The sequence below is a fragment of the Aphelocoma coerulescens genome, chromosome 5 (assembly GCF_041296385.1).
Source record: "Aphelocoma coerulescens isolate FSJ_1873_10779 chromosome 5, UR_Acoe_1.0, whole genome shotgun sequence".
NCBI classification, from domain to species: domain Eukaryota; kingdom Metazoa; phylum Chordata; class Aves; order Passeriformes; family Corvidae; genus Aphelocoma; species Aphelocoma coerulescens.
In genome coordinates, this window is record NC_091019.1 from 52,312,244 (window position 1) to 52,321,058 (window position 8,815).

At 40.6% G+C, this 8,815-nt stretch overlaps 1 long non-coding RNA gene across 1 annotated transcript; it reads left to right on the forward strand.

Annotated features, from left to right (window-relative positions):
• Window positions 1-2,944: 2,944 nt before the first annotated feature.
• On the forward strand, window positions 2,945-6,178 carry LOC138110854 (uncharacterized). The gene is made up of 2 exons (XR_011151113.1): window positions 2,945-3,511; window positions 4,349-6,178. It is a non-coding gene; the product is annotated as an uncharacterized lncRNA (long non-coding RNA).
• Window positions 6,179-8,815: the final 2,637 nt, after the last annotated feature.

Genomic DNA, 8,815 nt, shown 5'->3' on the forward strand with positions numbered 1-8,815 from the left:
ATCTTTCCCCAGGAGCAGATGAGGGAGAAAATGAGCTACAAAATCAGGGGGTCAGTGCTGTCTCTGTATGTTAATTGAAAGTGCTTTGCTCTGGCATTAATGGGAATGTTGTTACCTGTATCACTGTACCAGTGGCCAGAGAACCTGCCCTAGAACCTGTCCTCTCAGCTAAGGTGCAAGGAGATGGTACCTGGCTAATGAACAAGGGACCCCAGCAATTCAAAATCAAATTGTTCCAGTGATATCAGTCTAAAGAGCAAATACTCTTAAAAGCGGGGCTCTGAAGGAATGAACAAGCAAAGAACTACCCCGTGGGATCAGGTATGTTGGGAAAAATACAGAATGTATTTTTATGGTGGCCAAGAAGATGAAAGCTGCTGGATAAGCTGTGCCAGGAGAGCTTTGAAGTCTTCCTGCCTTTCTGAAGGGACCAATAACAAACCTAGGAACAGCAAAAGGCTTTGCAAATCTAAACTTAAGGTGAGAAAACTGCTAGTGTTCACAAGTGGTGTCTAAGTACTGTCTGGAGGGTTGGCAATGTGAGTGTAGAGGAGGCTGGAGCAGGCTGAGCATCCCCAGGCACTGAATGAGACAGACTGAGTGAGGAACAAAAGGGTCAGTGCTGAGCCAAGAACAGCTGAGCATTTTGGGGGACACTGACAAATATTGTTCACTGCTATGTGAAAATACATGGTCTGCCTCTCAATGCCAGGGTGCAGCACTGTTCTGAGCTGAGGACTATGGTAATGGGGAAGAGTGGTTTGGATTTACAGCTGTTAGTGAAAGGTGCGTGAACCAAATCCGTGCAGGTAACACCAAGATGACCACAGCACACAGCTGAAATGCAAAAAGTAGATTTATTCCATCATCTCACTGGCTGGAGGATTCCACAAACAGATGGAGACACATATGCTGCTAAGCTCATTTTAGCAGGGGCAAAACGTGGCTAGGCCTGAGTCCTGTGTTCCAAAAAAAGGGGGTCTTGGGCATGCACAAATCTTCCCCAGGCTGTGTTTTACAATCTCCAAACTTCTTATCTTCCTTCCCCCTTATGAAAAGGCCTCCAGCCTGTCTGAGGAATGCTGGTATGTTTGTTAACAGCACTTTGTTATCTGGTGAGAAAGCTCTTCTTTAGCAGACAGAAAACAACCCAAAGTGAACATAAATACATGAATTTTCTCACACTGAGAGAAATATCTACCAGGTGTAAGATTGGTCTTGGAGTGAAAACAATTCTAAAGACAACTTATTTTCCTCTCTCCTCACCAATCTCAAGCTTCCTTTTTAACCCTTTCATCTCCGCAGAAGATTTGATAGAAAAATAAGAACATATCTAATTTTCTAATGAATGTTCAGAAAGCTGGAAAATAAGTACCAAGTATGGCAAGATTAATGAGAAGCACTGTTGCTATTGTAGGACAGTGTTTGATTTCATTTTAATATAGGAATTAATGCTAGTGCGGTCTGAACAGGAGATAGAAAGGAGAATCTCAGTACAAATTTATGAAGTTTCCAATCCTCACAACTGTAGAGAAAAAGAAAGTTAATGTAGAGAGCATGAAACACAAAAGCAAATACCTGAAAACTAGTAGAACTCAAACCCTATTATTTTAAAATATCATGTATCTAGGACAATCTCTTGCTGTTAGAGTGTCTATCTCAGGAAGTTTGGTTGCTTAGGGTTATCCGCTGTGTGCTTAACTGCTATTGCCTCAGCTGATGAATGAAAATCAGTCTTTTGCTTTCTAGTTAATTTAGACACATCTCTCAGACATATTTATTTCTGGATAAACTCTGTATTTGTTACAAACAGGTAGGATATTTAGTGTTTGGGGAGAATTTACAGGGAAAAAAACCAACTTGTCTCATCCTCTGTAAAACTGAGCAATTAAATTTACCAAGATAACAAAACCACAGCTCTGGCAAATAACCTGCCAGATATGTCTGTTTAACCACTGATCTCCACTTGTTTGTATAGACTTCTAACTCTTTGCTCTTCACACCTTGCTAACGTATTCTGCACATTGTCAAAAACCCTCAAACTGAGGCTCTCCCCACCATCAGTGTGTTGCAGGCTGTCTTGGAAATGAGCTTCAGGGGTGTACTCTAACGAGAAGCCTAGAGAAGGATGCTATAGCTATCTGATTCAGGATTTGATAATTAAAGGCAGGAGAAAGCACAGCAAAAATTAATAAAATTTATTTAGAAATGAGTAGGGAATCTAATAAATTGCCTGTTTATTGCAGCTGAGTAACAATCTTCATGTCTGCATGTAATGAGCACAGAATTCATCTCTCAAAAATGTCCATACTGGAAATGGCGCAGTCCGTAGCTGAGGGGAGGATTATTTACTTCCCTGCCTCTCCACCTCTGAGTGCACAAGTAACACATTTTAAGCGGATATGCACAGAGCATTGGATGTCTGATTGCTATGGCTGAAAGCTAACTAGCTATAAACCAGCCCCAGTCTGCAAGATGAGTTGCTTAATTCGCACGGTGCTGGTTCCTGGGCTAATAACTCCTAAGCCTGGGCTTATTGCCACAGCACTGTAGCTCTCCAGCATCCATCCAGTTCTGCATGCAGAGGAGTAGACGTGTCCATCTCTGTGCCTGCCCAGCTAATTCTGTCCTTAAATAATCTCCTACCAGAAATGCTGATAACATTTTTCTGCCTTTGTCTGTTACCCTGTCACACATTTTGCTTTAATGCTGAACCCAGGCAGGTGATTTGACATTTCCCTCCTGTGGACGGCTGCTCTCCCAGCAGGGAAGCCTCACAGTGTCACTGTACACCTGGATTAATGATGTTTTGGGTAGGATGTGCAGGAAGGAGTGTTCTCTGCAGTGGGAGCAGGGAAGTATTTTATTCAAGGTACTGGTCATTTATGGGTCAGTTTCTTGAATGAAGGTAATAAGTGAACTGCAAACAGGAGTTCCAGAGAGTGTGTAATTGGGGTGCAAACAATTTGTGTGGAGAGACATATACATATAACTATAGGGCAAAAAATACTTTTAAGGTTCTGGTAGATGGGAGGACAGACAGCTTTCTCCATTTTGCTCACAGCATCAGCAGCAGAGACCTCCTCCCATACCCCGTGCTCAGCAGCGTAACTCAGTGAGCCCGTGGGAGGTGGCTGCAACATGCCCAGGTGCTCCTCTCCCAGCCAGCAGGCACAAACACACTCTTCTGCTGCTGCTGACCCAAGGAAAGGTGTTGGTGCTTCTTGCACCCAGCTTAAAAACGAAGGGAACTGACTGTCAAGCAGTCTTCATTGAAGAGAATTCAGCATTCTACAGGCTTTGAGGAATAGGAAATAACAAAGGACTGAAAAATTCCTGGTAGCATTAGTCACTTGTTGGTCAGGATATCTCAGCTGTGCTCTCTCCTCACTGGGCTAAAATAATGGGCCCTATAATGCATTGTGGATCCCGACTCTTCTGCTTCAGGTCTGCCAGCTGGAGGAGCCACTGGATCCACAGCTCCCCACCTGAGGACAAAGTGGGTCTGCTGGTGAGTTCTGTCTTTGAGCCTTCACTTTACTTTTTCTCATGCAAGTTCATCTTCTTGGAAGAGCTTTCTCTTGCTGTTCTTTTTCATATAGAAAATATTTGTTTTCTTCATCCTAACTAGAAGCCAGCTCTCCCCAGGAGCTCCCTCTGCTCCTCAAAGAAGTTTGTATCCTCCTACTTCCTAGAAGGGAAATTTGTGCCTGAGAGGAAGGGAATGTCATAGCATCCTACAGAGATGTCACAAAATCCATTTCTGTGGGGTGCCTTTTATAAGCTTTGATTATAGTCCCCAGCACAAGGATTCCAGTATGTGATTCTAGAAGACCAAATAAATTTATTTAACTAAATTAAGCAGCAACTCCCTGCCCTATTGTATCAACTCCCAATGTTAGTAAAAACCCAAAGCTCTTTTATCTGAATAGTTGTTAGCTGTGGTACTGTAGCTATTAAGCAAATAATACTGTTTCTATAAAGATTTTATTTATAAAAAGCTCAAGAAATAGGCACAAAATGTACTGAATCTGTAGGAAAATAAGACAGTTGCCTAATGTCTTTTAGTGTGTCTTTTATTCTTTTAAATGTGTCTTGTATAAACATGGTGCTGCATGGAATGGACTAAGACACTTTTCTTTCTGACTGCCATATCTTGCTAGTGCTTCTAGTTCAAACATGTAAAATAATCCTCTGTGGATTATTTTTCCTTTAGAATTTGTCACATCTCTGGAATTATAGCTGCAGAAGTTTGATAATACTACATAATTTTCTTGGCAATAGACAGCTTATTCTGAGAGCATTTCAATTTGTTTAGCTTTGTTTAACTTTATTTCCTTTAATTTAGGAGAAAATCATTGGATTCTCAGCATTTTCACTGGCAGTTCTTGGACCAGCTGGATGGTTCCTGTGCCACCTTTCAAGCTATAAAAAGAAATAGAAAAAAAATCCCTTCAAAATTAAGATCTGAAGGCTGCAATAAACTATAATACTCCCAACTTGGACTCTCTTGAAAGTCCCAGCTCACACACTATCACCCATCCCATGGGCCAGGTCCCAGAAAGCTTTTGTAGATACTGTAGAATTGGACCCAGGGATACAATGGTGTAACGATACCAAACAGTGCCAGGCCTAGTCTGCCATCACCTGCTGCATTGGAGCAGTCTGAATCTGTCATCAGGTACTGCGAGAAATGGAACATTGATGAGGAGGACTGTAAACACGCTCAAGTGACTCGCAGTTTGGCTGTTGAAAAACACATGTATCATACTAATTGTTGTTTGACCTTGTGTTTTAGACAAGTAGAACATCTGTGTCTAGGAAACATAGGCCCGTGGTAGCTTTAGAGGCACCCTATCTAACATGCCTGAGAATTCTGCCCTCCTGTGGGCAAGATTAAAGCACAGTGGTAAATTGTACTGGTGTGAATCCCTGAAATAGGAAAAACCAGCAGGTTTGCTGATCCTCCACCATGGGCCAAGCTTTGCAGTGCCTGTGTTCCCACTTGTGTGCCTCTTCTGTCTGCTGCTTTGGTGATCCCTGGTTGGTGAGGTAACAAAAATGAGTTCACTCTTTGTGTTTCATCGATGGTTTTGTCATTGTTCCTGTGTCCTGTCTGTTCCAGCTCATACAGGTACCATCAAAACTTGGAAGTAAATAAATGGGAAAAAAAATACAGAAAAAAAAATTTATAGCCATCTCAAACTAAAGCTCTGAGAATTTAAGACGATTTTCTTGAGAGTGTCTCTTTAATCTTTACATGTGTTTTTTTGGTGTGTTCCTCCACCCAATTTACTCTTCCAGCAGAATAAATGCTTTTCTGCACGTCATGATTGTAAGATACTTCAATTTGTTTTCAATTTTTAGATTAAGATTTTTGACCTTTGAGAGATTTTTGCATGATTGCTATTTGCAATTAATATGATAAATACTTTGAAGTCTAGACTAAATTTGAGAATAAGTACAATAAATAATATTTTTATGCCATATAACATGTGATAAAGGAATGTCTTCTAATGATTTCATGTCTGTCTTGCAGAAAAACCCAGAATATGAAGCTTTTGTGATGTTAAAGGATCAATTGTGATGCTTAAGTGTTAGCAAAATACAATTTATAATTCCATTAAGTCATTTGTAATATCTAATATCAAAACAGATTCTGAAAGTAGGGCTGTGAATGTGTGAAGTATATAATCCTGCTGTACTTCTCAAGTATGATTTACAAATAAATTGTTGTGAGTTCCCTTCAGCCTTGTAACCATGACTGAAGTTTTCAGAGTGAGAGTGGAGACATTCATGCTGAGTGTTTAAAGAGAGTCATACTTCTTTATTTTTTTCCAAGAAATGATAGCTTTGTCCCTTAGTTGAAGAGTCTGATGTGAATGTTGTGTTTGTGGAAAGTTTCCCACAGATTTGGATGAGTGTTGGATATGTGCCTGCAGTCCTGGTATCCAGAGAAAAAACAATGCCAGTAACTGAAAGGCACTTGGACAAGCAATCTGAAGCTTTGCTCCTGCACACTGTGAGTGCATCCTTTGGAATCATAAGGCTATTTTGCAGAATTTGTTGTAAAAATCAGGTTTGAACATTTCAGTGTATCTGCTTGTCCTGTATCTGATTTCATCATCCTTCTCTCACCTAGTAATGTTTAAATAAATCAGTAAGATATTACATTTCAGTTGTTGTACTCGTCCTCTTAAATTATGCCAATGAGTAATAAGATTGCCTGGTTATAATACATACTCGGGGGATGTGAGTGAAGCACTGAGAATTGCATTGGATGAAATGTGGTAGAAAAGTCACTTGGTGTCTAATATCTGGGACTACAGATATATAGTGATGTTTATATTGAAGCAGTGATAATTTTTAGAAGCTATTTACCTGAAGAGCTACTTAAAATTTAAGTATTTTTCGCAAATACTTTTTTCAGATTTCCAATCTACTTCAAGCATTTTTTTTTCCTATAAGTACTATTGATTACATTTTACAGGCATTTTAAAGTGCTCCAGTCTTCATGTAGCCCTCTTTGCTGATTGCAAATGGATCTTTAACCCTGAGATTGGAAGCTCTGGGGAATGTGGCACATAGAAAACCAATATGAAAAGGAGAGAAGCCAGGTCATTGCAGGCACATTTATTGCTGTTAGTGTGGTATTGAGTGAGTTTATACGCTTCACTGAGTGCAAGGGTGTTTATTTATTACTCTAAACCAGCCACAGTTCAGCCAGAACTGGGCTGATAAATGCAGCCAGTAGGGCCCAGGGCTCTAGCTCCAAGAGCTGTTTTTCCTCGGGCTTCCTACAGCTCCCCAAGGTGTTTGGTCAAAATGGTCATTGGCTGTTTCATTTCAGCAGCAATGACCCTACCTGCAGCCTGACTGGTACCACTCGGGGCTGCCTGAGTGATGCTGAATTTTTTGTGTGGGCATCAGTGGAGTCCCTTGCAAAGAAAGGCAAGAGACTCCCTCCTGTAATTCTACAGATGGGGAGCCCCAAACATGAAATGCTTGCCCAAGATAAGGCAGCAGGGTAGCAGGAGGTGGAAACAGAGAGTTGGAGGATGTTTCCCTGCCATTCTTCTCATGGTATATCTACATCAATGGTTTTCATTTCTTGCTGATGGGTCAAAGCTGGCTTTAAGCTGACTGTAGGTAGTAGCACAGGTAACACATATATGGCTAAGGGTAAGTGGCTGAAGCCTGTTCTTTCATGGGAACACAAGTAGCAGCCATTCCAGATAAGACAGAAGATCTTTTATTGAGCTAAATGTTGTAATATTTACATGCTTTGTGATTATAGTTATGTGCTGCAGTGTACAATTAAGCTAAAATACTCATAGTTCTGAGTAAGTAGAAGTGTCTTTCATCCACTCTCTCGTCTCTTCCTAAGAATGGATGCTCTGGATAAGCTTACACTTAAATTAAGAGGCCCAATAGTATTCAGCTTATAGTCCATAAACACTCTGGGTCTGCAAAAAAATAGTTGGGGAATACTATGCAGTTGTCAGTAGGCCTGAATTTGCAATAGATAGGAGAATTTGTAAGGATCTGCAGATGAGAAAAATACATTCCCATGTAAAGTGCAGCAGCTTTCCTACAGGCTGTGTTAAGAGTGTCCCAGTTCCATCAATTTTGTTCACTTTCTGTTTCCAAGGTTCCAGTCTCTGATAGTCCACCCTTCATTTCATCTCATGTAGCTCCTGGATTCCTATGTGGAGCAAACCAGTTTGGAGAAGAGACTATACAGCTCACTGGCTTCTAAGGAGGCAGCCTTCAAATGCAGGAGCAAGGTCAGCCAGTTTTAATTGTTACTGAGCCAGGTCTTGACCCTGCCATGGGTGGCCAACATGGTACAGGTGTGGTACAACACCAAGGACCTCAGCAGCACTGAGCATCACATGCCTTCTCCTCACTTCCTTGTGGAAATTCTCATGCCTTCTTTTGCTCTCTGTTTTTGCCCAGCAGAGACATTCTACAAATGTTTTTACTTGAGTGTAGAAATACTAAAGCAAAGTAAATATCTGTTTTTCTTGATTTCTCTGTTCATTTCTTTGCCTTTAGGCCATGATGCTGTGATAGGTTTAAGAAGGCAGTATTTTGACACTTGTCATTCTGGTTCCTAAAGCATTACTACCACGACAATGTGCTTTTATTTTAGCCATGTAGGTAGGTGGTATAGTCAATTCTGCACAAGTCTGATATTAAAGGTAAGAAAAAACCCAGCCTTTTGCGGGGGAGATATAATTCAGCCAGGGTGGTGCTGATTTTCACAAAATTGGCATGATAGCTGTCACAAAGACTGTGCCTCTTAGAGCAGTATATCCAATCTCTGATTTTATAATTGTCCTAGTATATGCTTATCAAATTTGTGCTAATTCTTTATGCAGGTCACCATGTATTTCTCAAACTCCACTGCTATGGCAACTAATTAAGTATTTTGTTCACTTAGAGGCTAATGACATTACTTTAGAAGAGAAATTGAGGGCATTTATCAGAGATTTTTACAGTGACAGATACTGACAAATGTAATAATAAAGCAAACATCCACAGACTGAGTTGATGTAATTATCAGAATAAGAGGAAAATTGCAGTTTTGTAAGTACAATCAAATAACCACTGTATTTCTTGATGACATTTTTTTTTCCCCTGAAGTCTTAATTATTCTAAATTGGGGAAAGAAAGAACAAATCTCAACATCACAAGCTGGCTACCCTGTTGGAAACACAGTACTAGCAATGAGCCACAGAGTCCTTTAGTGCTCCATCTCTCACTTTAAAGCAGCCCAAGCCAGTGATGACTGAAATGAATTTGTCACATG